Source organism: Asparagus officinalis, chromosome 2 (genome assembly GCF_001876935.1).
Source record: "Asparagus officinalis chromosome 2, Aspof.V1, whole genome shotgun sequence".
In the NCBI taxonomy this organism is placed as follows: Eukaryota; Viridiplantae; Streptophyta; class Magnoliopsida; order Asparagales; family Asparagaceae; genus Asparagus; species Asparagus officinalis.
In genome coordinates this window covers 21,165,421-21,181,555 of record NC_033795.1, presented here as the reverse complement: position 1 = coordinate 21,181,555, position 16,135 = coordinate 21,165,421, and the positions used below count along the sequence as shown (strand labels likewise).

Sequence of the window (16,135 nt, the reverse complement as noted above, 5' to 3'; positions counted from 1 at the left end):
TGAACAACGCTCAAACCACTGGGTGTTCCCCACACTTCTGACTCCATTTAAGCCTGCCTCCAAAAGAGGTCAGAAAGAGTTAAAAGTTCATTCACCGCTCAGCACATATTCAATTACCTTCTTCGCGAGGCTGTTCAAATACACCAAGGAAATTTGAAGGAATTCAGGTGCGTCCGCGAGACTTGAAACAACACTTGGGGATACCCCCTAGCCATCGAGATTGGTGCAGGAGATCCGAGTGCTGAAGCTGCAGAAGCAATTGAAATGTTCAATTGTGAAGGACTTGAAGTTAAGGCCATCAGCGCCTTCGCCTGAGGTGCACTTGGCCCAGCCTCTGTTGGGGCGAGTGAAATCTTCATTAATGCCTTCGGCGAAGTGTCCGTCATAGAAGAGGCACGCAGGGATTGCACCGGCATAGGAGCTGATACCTGCACAAGCTGTTGTTCCGGAGGAGGAGTCACAGCAGTGGTCTCAGGCAATGCTGTAGGTGAAGCACTTGCCGTAGGTGAGCCAGGTAAATGCTGCTCTTGTATAGGAGCCGACACCTACGCAAGTTCTTGTTCCGAAGAAGGAGCAGCAGTAGTAGTCCCGGGAGGAGGTGAACCTGCACAGAAAAATGGTCAGAACACGGAGAAAGCGTGTGGGAGAATTCGAAACAAACCAAGCTTACCGGTGGGATAAAAAGGAGTGTAACCGAATGCTTTATTAGATGGGACCTTGGGAGCATCATCAAAAGTAGTGATGTCATCCATGGAATCATGTCCTTCATCATCCTCACCGTCACCCGGCACGTTGCCAACTTCAACATCCTCAGTCCCTCCATCTTCGTCAGCTGCCTCACCAGTCGAAGAGCCTTCATAATCCACCTCCTCTTCACCGTCGCATACAGTTGAGGACTCAAGAAGACTTGCGCCGGCAGCCGATTTAGTCATAAGTCCTGTCGTTGGGCTAGGACTTAAACCGCCAGTCTGTGGCATTAATGCTGAGAGAGGAGGGGATGGATTCTCTTTGAGACCCCCTTGTTCTAATGCAGGAGATTTGGGAAGGTCCATCGCTGGAGCAGATTCTGCATATATAGCCATTAATTCACCCTCTTCGTCCTCTGAGGGATGGTAGGAAGAAACTTCGCTCGACAAGGCCGGGCCATGAGAACGGAGTCCAGTTCTATGTGGCAGGCCTACAATTGAAGATTCATGTCCTTCATCTTCAGCAGCTCTAATAGCATCAGCCATCAACTTTGGTTTCTGCTAGCCTTTAGGAGGAGGAGACCCAACCATCACCTTCCGACGGGTCTGCTTATCGTATTGGCCAGCTTCCTCCGCTGAGAGTTTTCTCTTCCCAGTTGCTCTTGTTGGGGGGAATCAACCACTCGTTGCTCCTCTCCTGGAACAGGTACAGCTCTTCGTTCCTCTTCCTGCCCAGCATATTGGTCTTCAACTGATAGAAACTCGTCAATCCCTCTCAAGCGGGACGTCTTTGACCCCTTCCTCGAAGCATACATATGCCTGATGTCTTTCAGGCAAGATGTATTTAAATTGTAGTTAGGAGTTTGGGAAGCAGCAAAATACCAGTTGTAGAAGCTCATGAAAGTGTAGGAGTTGGGTGTTTTGTGGGGAAGCCTGAAGATTGCCTTGGTACAACCTGCCACAGAATAGTACCAAGCCCTGGCCCCTTCATATAAGTTGCTCACAACTGAGAGCTGAGGTCGAGGGTTCCCAACATACAACTGATCATACCCAAATTGGTGAGCGAACCTATAGGGTTGGTAGGGTTACAGGAAACATTTATCACCCTGCCTGAAGATCAGGTAGCTTGGTCTGATAGAGAGAAGCCAATGGAAAACACCCCCGCTCAGCTGGGTGAATCCGTTAGGACCCACTGCGTCCTGATACTCTGCTCCGTAGACGTCACCTTTAAAATCGGGGAAACAATGGAAGATGTGGTAGTGGGTGTCTCGCGACAAAATTTGGCGAATTCTAACCATATACCCCCTTCCCATTTTGCAGATTCTAGTCGTTGCACGAACGTGATGAATGAGTCCTCCGGGGAGGAGGTTGCACTTATTAGGGGAGGACAGTGGAGCACATACCAAGCCATCAGATAGGTATAAGGCAATGACACCCTGGGATTGGGAGTTTTGATAACCTTGTTACCCACAGACTCCACCTCTGTAACATCAGTAAAATCCAAAGCTAACTCATGCAGCCCATTCTGCAAGCAACCCACCATGGTAGTAAGGAGGCTCACAGGCCTCCCATGTGCCAAAAGAACAGCCGAGTAGATTACCTCAACAGCGAGAGCGTCAATCGGCCTGGTAGGAACGACACAACGCTTGAGCCACAACATTAAGAAACCAGCCAACAGCGCCGTGTCAGAAATTAGAATCAGAGCTTGATAGTGGAAGCTTTCAAATTCCGTATAAGCCGGAAAAACATCTTCCTTGGCCTCATTGGTGTAATGGGAGGTAGCAGCATCAATTCGGGCTTGGACTTCCTCTAAGGTGCTTGCAGACAATCTGGTCACTTAGGCCCCCTTATTGGTCAGATTCAGGAATAAATACTCCGTCCAAGACACTTGTTTGATGCCGCCTCCTTGAGCCCCTGTTTGCTGCATGCAAATGTGGAAGTGACACATGACTTCCCAGAGGGTGGAGTAAATTTCAGGGCTGATCTTCTTTAAAATTTTGAGTTCCGCTAATCCCGGAACAAATTCTTCGTACGGTAAATCCCCAAGAAGAAGACCTGAGACTTCATGCATCTCGTGAAGAGCGAAGCCTAACTCTCCCACCGGGGTGAAGAAAGAACAAGTCTCAGGATTGTATCTCTCTAATATAGAAAAGAAGTGAAAATGGCTCTGGATGATCCCGAACTTAGTAGCCCGTACCGGAATCTTCAAGCCAGTTCGGGTAAGAGGTGTTTCCAATTCTTCCAAAACAAACTTGGTCATCCTGGTCCACCACCCTGTCACCGGAGAATGAACCCAGCCAGGAGTTCTAAATCCTTGCACGGGAAACTCTCTTTTCTTTGCCATAAATTTCTTAACAAAGGTGTTCGCCGGACTGGCCACTTCACCGACAGGGTACTCTTTAGCGAACAATCTTGGCCGTAGAGCTGTCACCTGCCTGTTGTAACCAACTGTGCAGACCCCTTGAAAGGTTAGAGTTCCGAGAACAACTCCATCCTGATCCTTAACAAGGTTCCAATCCATGCGCCTTGGGATGGAAGCGCACTGGAAGTATGATACGGGGAACATCCTCTCCATATTAGGCAAGAAAAGGTTGCGATCTCCAACTTTCCGCAGCCATTTGTAGTCTCCATCATAAACAACGCCTGCATCAAAGTCAACAAAATCCCCGAAAAGAAATCCTGGTTTGACCATCAGCTTACGGCTCAGGTTCTCAAACTTAGCGTCCGTAACCAATATTCTGAGAGTTTCAGGAGAATCTTAGGTGATCAGTTCCACACGACTCTTCTTCGTGATTTGAAAAACTGGGAGTTCTCGGCGCAGATTGAATGTCATGTTCAGATCCACGCCACCTTCGTGCCCAAAATGATGGCGAAAAGGGATAGGCTCGCTGGTATGACGCATTGCAAAGTAAAGAAAAGAGTTAGATTATGCAAAGGCAGTCAGACGCGAATCTCAGACGCGAAGGTCGAGCCTCGCGTCAAAAAACTTAGACGCAAAGATCAAGCCTCGCGTCAAAAATCTTAGACGCGAAGATCAAGCCTCGCGTCAAAAATCTCAGATGCGAAGGTCGAGCCTCGCGTCAAAAATCTTAAACGCGAAGGTAGAGCCTCGCGTCAATAATCTCAGACGCGTAGGTCGAACCTCGCGTCAAAAATTTAAGACGCGGAGATCGAACCCCTCGTCGAAAATACCAAACGACGGAGTCCAGCCCCATGTTATTGAAACGAGTTTCCTCGTTGATCCAAAGATCAAAACTTGCCATAGCAAGAGGTCGTACTCACCGCCGATCAAAGGGAGTTGGGGCAGGATGGCGACGAGCCTTGAGCCGCGCTGACGACGCGTCTAAGGGGACGAGGGGCAGATTTCTTCTTGGGCCCCATGGAATTTAGTCGGAGGAGAAGATGAATAGTGATTGCTGGAGATGGGAAAAAAATCTTTCGTTAAAGTTTCAAAAAGAGTCGAATGACTCTTGATTTGACCTCTAGCGGTCTATTTATAGATAGCTGTGAGCTGTCAAATCGAAACGGACCAGATTCTAGGCCAGAATCCCGCCCAAACTCGACTCTGTTTTCGGAAAAAGTTACCTTCGTTGTTGAATTCATTATAATCTGGATCTCTTACAAAGAATTCAAAATATTCAATAAAAAAAGAATAACGAAAATGAAAGATTACAACTTTTCAAAAATAACGCAAGATCCGTTCGTCGTTTCTTGCTTGCGTCGGTCTTTAGCCGGTGACGGGGACGTTGATATCCGTGGACTACCTGGCAATCAGATCAGGTTCAGAACTTCGTCGATCCGCGAAGGAATCTTAAAGCAGAAGCGCTTATCCCGACAACAGCGAGATAATTGTTCTTCTTAGAATTACCACAACGGGGTAATACTAAGGATCGGATGCGGGTGATGTAGATCCGACGAATCTCGATCTCTTGTGTTGAAGAACTTGATCACTCTTCAGTCCGGCAGGGCTTCGCTAATTCTCCAAAACACCAGATCTGAAAAAATAAGGCTCCAGGGGCTGTATTTATAGGCTTCCAGGAGATCCGGGCAGTTAAAACTGATCGAAAACCGTCAAAAACACGTCCCAAGTGCGAGACAGCTCGGGGTGTCTCACACCCGTGCGAGCCAGTTTGTACCCTCTTCAGTATTTTGGCACTAATTCTTTCATCCGAACTCAGATTTGAGTGATTCAAGATGTGTTGGAAAGCGGACAAAGATATCTACAACTTTTATGTTTTGAGTTTCTTCAGATTCAAAACGAATCATGGTCAAAACAGCTCCACAAGGTCCAAGACACCTTTGGGTGTCTCGGCCAGGTCCGAGACACCTTTGGGTGTTTCGGCGCTATTTTAGTCATAACTTCCTCATATGACCTCCAAATAACCTGATTCTAGATAGGTAGGAAAGCTGACAAAAATATCTACAACTTTCATGTTTTTAGTTTCTTCAGATTCAAAACGAATCATAGTCAAAAAAGCTCCACAAGTTTTGAGACACCTTTGGGTGTCTCGGCCAGGTCCGAGACACCTTTGGGTGTCTCGGCGCTGTTTTAGTCATAACTTTCTCATATGACCTCCAAATGACCTGATTACAGATGGGTTGGAAAGCTGACGAAAAGATCTACAACTTTCTTCAGATTCAAAATGAATCATGATTAAAACAGCTCCACAAGTTCCGAGACACCTTTGGGTGTCTCGGCCAGGTCCGAGACACTTTTGGGTGTCTTGGCGCTATTTTAGTCATAACTTCCTCATATGACCTCCAAATGACCTGATTCTAGATGGGTTGGAAAGATGATGAAAAGATCTACAACTTTTATGCTTTGAGTTTCTTCAGATTCAAAACTAATCATGGTTAAAACAGCTCCACAAGTTCCTAGACACCTTTGGGTGTCTCGGCCAGGTCCGAGACACCTTTGGGTGTCTCAGCGCTATTTTAGTCATAACTTCCTCATATGACCTTCAAATGATCTGATTTCAGATGGGTTGGAAAGCTGACGAAATGATCTACAACTTTCATGTTTTAAGTTTCTTCATATTCAAAACTAATCATAATCAAAACAGCTCCATAATGTCCGAGACACCCTAGGGTGTCTCGGTCGTGTCGAGACACCTCGAGTGCCCCAGTTCAGCTTGAGACGCTCCGTTATGCACGTTTGTTTGTTTCCGCCATAACTTCTTCATCCGAACTCGGATTTGAGCGATTCAAAGTGCGTTGGAAAGCCGACGAGGAGTTCTATATGCTCCAATGATTAGATCATCTGTAGAATAAATGAGACACGAATGGCACTTCGTCTTTTGTAAGTGACACAGGGCTCCCGATCAGTTCGTATCCTTATTATTCTGAAACTCCGTTGCTTCGCATAGTTTGTCAACCCACTTCATGTGTTTGTCGACATTAATCAAGCTACTGTGACTTGGATGGTGACGTTCATCGTCATTTCCTAACACTGAGCTGTTCGTGGAAACCTATAGGCAATTTTCGATGCCTATAGACTCTAGCATTCGAGTTGGTTGAAATTTCAAACGCTCGGCTCACCCACGCGTTCTAACTCTCAAGCGTAGAGTTTACCCATTCGTTCAGAGTCTCAAGCACGGAATTCACCCACACGTTATGACCAACAGGAGATACGACACAACCTCAAATAAAGGGAGAAAGATTGATGTCAGCCATCAAGGTGACCAAAGCCGAGAAGAAACAGATGACTCCACTGGGGAGTGTATTGGAAGGGTGCAGGCAGATTACAATCAGCAACGCCAAAACCATCAAACTCGGTTCGGTACACAACTCATTCTTCTAAGTGGCTTAACATTCCCACCAAGAGTGATGAAAACCCAATTCGACACGCACCTCATCCTTCAAAATGGCTTAACATCCCAACCAAGATCAATGAAGAATGCCTTTCAAGCGTTCATCAATGCCTACAAAAACTTTTGAGAGAAAAGAATGCTACCTCATCATAGATTGAGTGGAGTATCTTAAGGATCCGGGCGAAATCCGATGAATACACCTCACCGCCGATCGAGCGGAATATCTCATGGACCCAAACAAAAATCGTCGTCGTCATCGTTCTTGTCTGGTTTATCAACAATGACTTGGGCTTTAGCTTGTTTGACTAAGTTAATTGTCATCAAAACTCAAAAGCTACCTTGTTTGGTTCGAGAGGACAGAATGTCAACATTCCAAAGAACCGGGTTCACAATGTCTTCGAATCAGACGAAGTGAGCAATCAATCAACAAATTTTAGGATCCAAAGTATTCCAAAAATTCGTCCCAGTCAACCGCGAACTTTCAAAAACTTTGGAGGGGGTTCTGTAGGCTGTCTAAAAATCACAATGGATAGCTGATCCCCATCAAGCTCCGACAATGAAAGTTACAATCAGATGACTTTCTTGTTAACAAAGGGAAGCTGCAATCAAATGATTTCCCTACGGATCAAGAAGAGATTGCAAGGCAATGATTCCTTCAAATCAAGAAACAAAATTCGTCCTGACAATCGAAACACAAGCAGTTTCCAAATCACTGCATCCGCGGTTCTACAATCGCTGCAAACACAGCCTCATGTTTGAGATGATTGATCTTGATGGCTGTGACAACAACATGACTAATATTATATTAGCAACTATTAGAGGTGCTGATGAGCAGTGTAATGATTTCAGAAATAAAAGGTTGGACTTAGTTGGTGAGTTGCTTGGTAGAGAGCTGTGGGCAAATATTCGTGTAGGCTGTCTAAAAATCACAATGGATAGCTGATTCCCATCAAGCTCTAACAATGAAAGCTACAATCAGATAGCTTTCATGCCAACAAACGAAAGCTGCGAATGGAGGACTTTTCACATAAAGCGAGATGAGTTATAATTCGACGACACTTCCGATAACTGATGAAAACTCTATTCAGCAGTCTTCACCATCTGCAGTAAAAGTTACAATCTGACGACTTTCACGCCCCACAACAACTAAAGTGAGGATTACTGAACAATAGTCCTTGCAACGCTCTACAGAAGAGGTTACAAGTCAACCAACCTCATCTAAAACTCAGAATTCACATTCGCGTTACAATTCTTGAAATGCAAGCGACCCCGCGTTTCCAAGCTGCAACAAGCAGAACGCGAGCGACCCTCGTGTTTTTCATGTTCAGTCAACATCCAACCTCGCGTCTCAATTCTAAGACGCGAGGTTAGGGTTCTGAACGCCAGGTTAGGCGTTTGACTCATTCAAATATGAGTCGAACGATTTTAGAACCGTTTTCCCCACGATCTGAGGAAATCACGCCCACTTAGGAGCGGATTTAGAGGGCAGTTACAACCTCTTATTCCCCTATAAAAACTCAACAAACTCAACTGAGTTAAGGGCTGGCTTTTTAAACGAAGAATTGGCAGCATAGAGGATCAGATCTGGAGATTGCAGAGGCGAACTCTTCGAAACAGAAGATTTAACTCAGATTCAGAGGATCAAATCTAAAGGAATCCTTCAGCAACAGAAAATCTGCTTGGCCATTAACCGAATTTTCGGTTCTAACAACTCTGGTCACAGAGTTCTAACTCGTTCTGAGTTCTTAAAACTCTTTAAGAGTTATTTATCAAACTTTCTACAGAAGTTCATTGTTCCTATAAGATAAAGGACGGCTGGATCGTCAACGGAGAGCAAATTCGACGCAAGCAATCGAAGGAGGCACTTCATCGTTACCAAGAAGAACCCAGTTTTAAACAAAGGGGAGAATCAAATTCATTCTCCTCTCTTTTGTAATCGGAATCCAAATTGTAATCGATTTTGAGAGAATACAAATCAATTTTTCTTTCATTTCTTTTACTTCGAATTTTTCCTCAAACAATGACTTATCAGAAATTTGCCTCATCGGTAGGTAATATATAATTAGTAACTCTATTTGAGAATAGATGGTATACTAATAAATTTTAAACTATTCAAAACATACGGTGTAGCATTTAAGTTATACTCATTGAGGTAGGTTTGAAACTTATTAAGGTATGGAGACTAATTAGCACACTCTAACGACTGTCATAGGAAGGCTTCTATCCCACACTACAACAAATTGCACTTTTCCCGACGCTTATTCCCAACGCATGGTTAAATACGTCGCCAAGAATTGCATTTTTCCCGACGATTTTAGTTAGTGTCGGTAAAATATATATTTTTCCCCACGTTTATAATAAGCGTTACTAAAAGTGTATATTATTAGCGACGTTTTAATTTAGCGTCAGTAAAAGTGTATGGATTTCCCGACGTTTTTTATTTTCGTCGGTAAAAATATATATTTTTAGCGACGTTTCAGAGCTGACGTCGCTAATAGTGTGCATATATCGCGACATATAGGTAAAGGTTGCTGCTTTTACTCATCTGCGTCACCATAACCGATATTTCCCTCGCTTATTTTCGCGAAAAAAGTAAAAAAACAAAAAAAAAAAAACCCCCTTCCCTCGTTCTTTATCTCTCGTCAGAAATCCCAAAATCCCCAAATTCCCCCCCCCCAAATCCCCCATCGGAGTTCGTCGCTGCCCCCAAATCCCCCGTCGGAGTTCGTCGCTACCCCCAAATCCCCCATCAGAGTTCGTCGCTACCCCCAAATCCCCCGTCCGAGTTCGTGCGCCGCGTAGGACTTCCATCCCCAATCGCGGGAAAACTTCAATCCTCTTCAAAGGTGATCTCGCTCCTTCTTGGCTCTTTTATGTCCAGAACTCCAGATTCTATTCCTCGGTCCAGTACTGGCCTTTTAATCGATTAGTAACAATCTGTCATCAAGTTCCTCCTCTACACAACTCTTTAACTACAGGTTTTCCTCCTTATTTTGATTTAATATATGCATGGTTTTTTTTAAGTTTTTTGTGTGAGAATGCAGTTTTCTTGGAATCTAATTGGAAGTGCAGACTGGTGAACCATTATTCCATTTAATGTTTCAATCTCGTTGAGTTGCTTATGTAGTGCTTTCCCATTTGTTCTTCCTGTAATTTTGGTTTGTACTTGGGTCCTTAACTGACATCATTATCTTGTAATTGAAAATTCATGTTACCTTGTTTGCTGATATACTGAAGGGGAATGGAGTTTTCTCTTATTATTCTCTTTTATTTCACAATTCGTTATTGTTTATCATGAAGATGTGACTTGTATATTCTTTTTTGTGTTAAGGAAGACGGACTTAACGACTCGGAAAAAAATTGTTGTATTTGATTTTGATGGGTGCCTTGTGAACACATCTGTGAAAAGGTACAATAGTATTCGTGGAACTGTTGCTTGGAGAATAATTATATTGATTATTCCTAGAAATTAATTGAATTGCAAAGCTAGTATCGACATAACAAGTCATGTTCAGGTGTGTCAAGGCATGTTTACTTTTTGGTGGGAAAGGTATTGCGCGTATTGTAGACTTTAGAGCGAAGTTTAGCAGGAAATGCTATTTATTGGACTGTCTAACCTTTAACTGATCTCTGTGTACGTACTTTTATAATTAAGCGTCTCTATTAAACATTGATAGCTTGAACTGAACATGTGACACAGAATTGGTGCATTCATCAATCCCAGATAAGCTGCAAGAACTATACAAGAATGGTTACAAGCTGGTTGGACTCTCACTTGCTCTATGTTCTGCCCTTCATTATTTAAATACTTTGCGTGGACCTGTCTATTCATTTAAAATTCTTTGTAGTTATTATATTAACTAGAAAAATACTTCATATTTTACATATAGGAGGTAATGTTCATGTTATCATTTTTATTCTGTACAATCAGGTTATCTTTACCAATGAATCTAATATTGAACGTTGGAAGAATAAGCGCCAACAAGCTGTTGATTCCAAAATAGGAAGGCTGGACAAATTTATCGGTCGTGTTAAAGTACCAATTCAGGTTCTATGAAGTAACTTTTTAAAAAGTGAAACATTATTGTCAACCTTCGACTTCACATGCTGATATTGCTATAATGCAACTCCCGCAGCTGTTTAAATTTTTTGCATGATTCTACATTGGTTTTAGAATATGTTTCTGATTTCAGGGAAGAAAAACACTGTCATATATAGCTGATGTAAAAATATGCAGTGTGCTGATAGCCTGATACTTCCCATTGATTTGATTGCAGGTGTTTATTGCCTGTGGGATAGGGAAAAACAAAGATCAGACTGAGGATCCATTTCACAAACTGAGAAACATGCCCTGAAACTTGGTCAGGAGGTTAATGCTAAACTACAACCTCAATACCTTACAAAAAAATAGTTCAACCTAAATATGATCAAGATTCAGGTATTATAGATATATTCTATTGTCTTATTTTAGTTTATTTAATGCTAGGAAAAGCATAATACAACATTAGCCTTACAATTCCCTATATCATGGTCCTGGGATTGTTTGGATTGATAGATAGTGACTCGTGAAAACATTTGGACACCTGATTATCTTAGAAGGACTTTTCATTAAGAACTAAAAAACCAACATTATATACACATACATAAATGTGTCAAGTGTACCTACATTTGATTTATCATATGATTTGGATTCAGAAGCCGACAATAAGGTATGACTCAATATCAGAATTTTCATAATTAAACGTCCAATAAAGAAAGTTATTTTAACTTGACAACAATTCTTATTTGGCTTATTAATTTGTAAGAGGGTGATACATGCAAAGGATTAGATCAGTTTACGATGTTTTGTTTGTACATCTAAGGCCATGGGTCCTAATATTAATCAACTTGACAACTTTGAAAATATAAAAGTCCAATACAAAGTGGTTGTTTTGAAATGAACTACGAAAAAACATACTGAAACTAATATTTCATTGGATTAATTATTGTTGTATATACATGTTTGCTATTTCTCCAAACTTATATTGCCAGAATCTAGACAGAAGTGTTACAGGTTTTCATATTTAGAGAAAATTAGGCAGAAGAATGGCTAATGAAACGAGATTTATTCAGCATTTGAAGCAGGGTTATGTGGAAGTACATTGTCATATCGTATTTTCAATTTCAAGTTGATAACTAGTTATGAAAACTTAGGTAACTCTTCCTTTCAAGTGAACATGATATCTATGAGAAAAGGCACGGATGGCAATGATGATGAGCTGAGTGTTTTCTTTGTACAGGAGCTTTTGCGAAACAATGAGAACTCTATGTTTCTGTTAAAAATGTTTGAGCATGTCTCTGCAATTAATAATAGCTTTCTGTCCAATTAACCCTACATTATTGAACATTGCCCTTCATATGCAAAGTACACCTCTCAGCGTACCAGCAATGCAATATGTTGTTATATGAAGTTGTTACTTCTAAATAATTCCCTATTTATACCTGAACCTGACTGTTTTTTATGCAGTTTTTCGATATAAGCTCTCTACAGACAACAATACCATTTCCAGGGGTGCCTACTCCTCAACAATGGTTACCTCAGAGTTCCAACATCCAAGGTAAGTTCTTTGTTTGCAATAACTGTTGCTTCATAATTCTTAGCATTTGTATCAAAATTTTAGCTTTCTGTTTACCTTATCACAGTGAACATTTACAATTTTCAAGGTGTACCATACGTGGAAACTCAAGAACCTAGTTCTATGTTCTCGTAAGTTGCTTCCAGAAGCTTATTTGATTCATACTTGATTTATGCCTTCATCTCTTGAATGGTTTATAGTGATATTATCAGAAACGCACAAGGCGCCAGCACATCTTGTCATGGGAATCCATTTGCTTAGACAGATATTGGCCAAGGCAACGTGACCGCTGCTAGTGATACCATGGATGCTTGCAAGTTTTGATAGTGCACTGACAAAACTTGTTGCTCCCTTCTTTCTTGTCATGAGGTTACAAGCAAACTGGAATATTTAAACAGTTGTTCCCTTCTTTCTTTTATTTCACATTTTCCTCTCTTTCCATTGTGTTTCTTTTTTTCCTTCATAGATTACAAGCAAACTGGAATATATTTTCCTCTCTTTCCATTGTGTTTCTTTTTTTCCTTCATAGATTACAAGCAAACTGGAATATGTAAACATGTCTTTGAGTGTTCATTGTGTTTCTTTTTTTCCTTCATAGATTACAAGCAAACTGGAATATGTAAACATGTCTTTGAGTGTTGGCTTAGAAATGGAAATGAATGTAACTATTTTATAGCGGGAGCAAATTCTTTGTTTATCATTATGTGCAACTTGTTTGGAGTATAATTTGATGTCTGGCTTCTTTGTTGATGTGAATGAGAGCAAATTTTTTGTGGATGTTTAGGTTCAATGTTCAGCTTCAGTGTAGGCTAAAAAGCGTCACTAAAAGTAACACTTTTGTCGACGTTATATTGCATCGTCAAAAGTAATATCTTTTAGTGACGCTATCTTTCGTCGTCAAAGATATAGTTTTTAGCGACGCTTCATTCTGTGTCGCTAAAAGCTACACTTTTGCCGACGCTAACTTGCGTCGCCAAAAATATAATTTTTAGCGACGAACAGTTTTACGTCGCTAAAAGCTATTTTTGCCGACGCATTGGCTTTTGCCGACGCTGCATGCGTCGCTAAAAGTATAATTTTTGCCGACGCAATTTCGCATATAAAAAAATTATGCATACTTTTGCCGACGCAAAATACTACACGTCGCTAAAAGAGATACTTTTCCCGACGCATGAAGCGTCGCCAAAAGTGTTGACTTTTACCGACGCAATGTGTTTGCGTCGCCAAATATTTTCCTTGACTCACTTTTGGTGACGCGTTAGCGACGCTGCATTTTGCATCGGGAAAGAATTTTCCCGACGTTTTTGTTTCATCGGCACGGTTGTATTTTGTTGTAGTAGCATTAAGAATATAGTAGTGTTTACATCCAACTTCATATTCTTTATATATTTTCATTTCTTAAAAATTTCGGCAGTACCTACCCATTGTTCTTCATGTATACTATGCGGATATTATTATGCGTATTGACAATAGACCAAAATACAGAACAACATACGCTTATTGTACACAGAGAATAATAGGTACGAGATGCCAAAATTTTTAAGAAATGAAAATATATAAAGTATACAAAGTTGGACGTATGCACTACTATATTTGTAACCCGTCCGAGAAGGATAGATCCAATAATTATAAATTTCTATACATTCTTTTGTATTATAATGTAAAGTGAACGATCATTTTTGAGTAAAAAACTTTATCTCCTACCAAAATTTGACTCGTTTATCTTATATTATAACCTCAAAGAATTGGATGTAATTATTGGACGGGAGTCTAGGGATAACGTTATATTTTTCCACCTAAATTGGATATATAACACATTATTATATAATATTGCGTAATATATCACTCTATTTTTTGAAAACATTTTCTTTCACAACTCGCACATTTTCAAATCACAAACGTATATAATCACATTTGTATAATTTAATTTAGGATTAATTAAATTTAGGGTCATATTTACTGTTATTAATTATTAATAAATTTATTAAGTTATTACAAATTAAGTTTAGCATTAAAGGTTTCATTTAATTAATTAGGTCGTCACTACATTTAATTTAGGGCTCATAATTGATTATAAGTGTTGATGAAATATGGCGAAATATCATCTAATTATGGATTAGATAATATTAGCAGCTGTATTTTTCGTCTCAAACTATATAACAAAAATAAGAACTTTACAATATCACCCTCCCATATTATCTAATTAAAGAAATTAAGAAAATTGCAGAAATTACCTTCAGCTTATCACAATATCACAAACTGTATGAGAATAATTAAGAAAAAACTACAGAAATTACCTTAAGTTTCTCGGCTGGAGTAAAAGGAGTAACCAGCAGATAATTAGCTACAAAAGGGAGGGAAACTAAGTTCAGAAATTAAAATTACTGTTATGGTTTTGAGGAAGGGGAAATTAGGGTTATGGTTTAGATTAAGAGTACTTACATGTCAGTGGCGGCGTGAATAGACGACCGCAATGGGCCGGAGGAGGACTTGATTTCGGCGAGTGAGAGAAAAAAAACAGTACCTGAAAATTACCGGGCTGCCGCGGACACTTGATTTGAGGAACGGGATTTGGAGCAGAGCTGAGCGCGATTGCCATCAGTTGACTGCGGGAAGGAGAGGGGACGACGGTGGTGTAATGATTTTGGGAACGGGAAAGAGAATAGGGTTTTTTATTTGGGAGGTGACGACGGCAAATGCCAATGGGAGGGCGCGGGTGCGAGGCGGGGGGGCGGGCGATGGACGGCGAGGAGAATGGGGACGAGAAGCGCAGGTCGATTGATGGAGGACGGTGTCCTGGTCTTTGAAGAGGGGAGGAGAATGGGAAGATAGAAGTGAGAGAATTTTATGATTTTTAAGCGGCAATTTTAGGATGCAGTGGGGAATTTTTTTTTTTTTTGTTTTGGGGGGGGGTGGTTGGGTCGGTTAGGGTTTTGGTTGGTTTTAATTTTCTTTAAAATGAACCAAACATCCTAGACAGATATTTTCGTCTAGGTTACATCCTAGACAGAAATTTTTATCTAAGATGTTTGGTTCATTTAAAAAAAACTAAAATAACAAAACCGTCTACTTTACCATTGTGGACGGAGAATTCCGTCTAGGATAGGATACTCCATCCTAAATGGAATATCCTAGACGGAAATTTTCTGTCAAGTTTAATATCAAACTAGACGAAAAAATTTCCATCTAGGATATCAAACTAGACGGAAAATTTTTCGTCTAGAATATGAGATTTTCTGCTAGTGTTTACATCTTAATTTGTGCCTCAGCTGCTGTCTTTGACCCCAATCTTGGCTAATCTCCTAATCTAATCACAGATCCCAATCTCAACCAAATGCCAGCTTGTTATGTTAATTCCTTACATGTAAGCAGTCTATTACTCGGATCAACCAAATACCAGCTTGTTATGTCATTTAACTTCTGTCAATGTGAATAGGATTCACAAAACTCCTTACACATAAATGCTCTGTTACTTGGAATTTGGTGAACGAGAGAGAGAGAGAAGATGGTACTTCTGAAAGTAAGGGGCTAGCTTATTAGGAAATTACTGAGAAATCAGGGATTTGAACATAAATTAAATAGGAGGAAGCAGGCTACAAACATATGAAATATAATATTAAATTTTGTATGTAAAATGAATATTGATATGTATCAGAACACTAGTACAAACCAAAACATCCCAAACAGTTATTGAAACCGTTTGGGCATGTCAAAATAGTCCAAACGGTTTAAACCGTACCATTTGGGCTAATTATTCCAAACGGTTTAAACAGTTTGGGCTATTGAATAAACCCAAACGGTGATCCCAAACGAGTTAAACCGTTTGGAATATATCCTCCCAAACGGTTGAATCCGTTTGGGAGTTATGTTAGGGTTAAATATAATCCCCAAACACCACACCCTCTCAACTTCCATCCCAAAAAATTCATCCCCAAATTAATCGCACCCTCAAATTCTCCTTCGCCAAAAAATTCGCCCCCGCCTCATCTTTGCCGGCCCTCGCGATCCTCCGCCGTCTCATCTT

General features: G+C 40.9%; 1 long non-coding RNA gene across 1 annotated transcript in view; it reads right to left on the bottom strand.

The window, feature by feature from the left end:
* The window catches only part of LOC109830487, a 31,483-nt gene extending 16,862 nt beyond the window's left edge, over window positions 1-14,621 (bottom strand). The window contains exons 1-2 of the long non-coding RNA XR_002244309.1: window positions 14,554-14,621; window positions 14,409-14,455 (exon numbers count right to left, since the gene is read on the bottom strand). This is a non-coding gene — a long non-coding RNA (uncharacterized LOC109830487). The remainder of the gene's footprint in view (window positions 1-14,408; window positions 14,456-14,553) is intronic.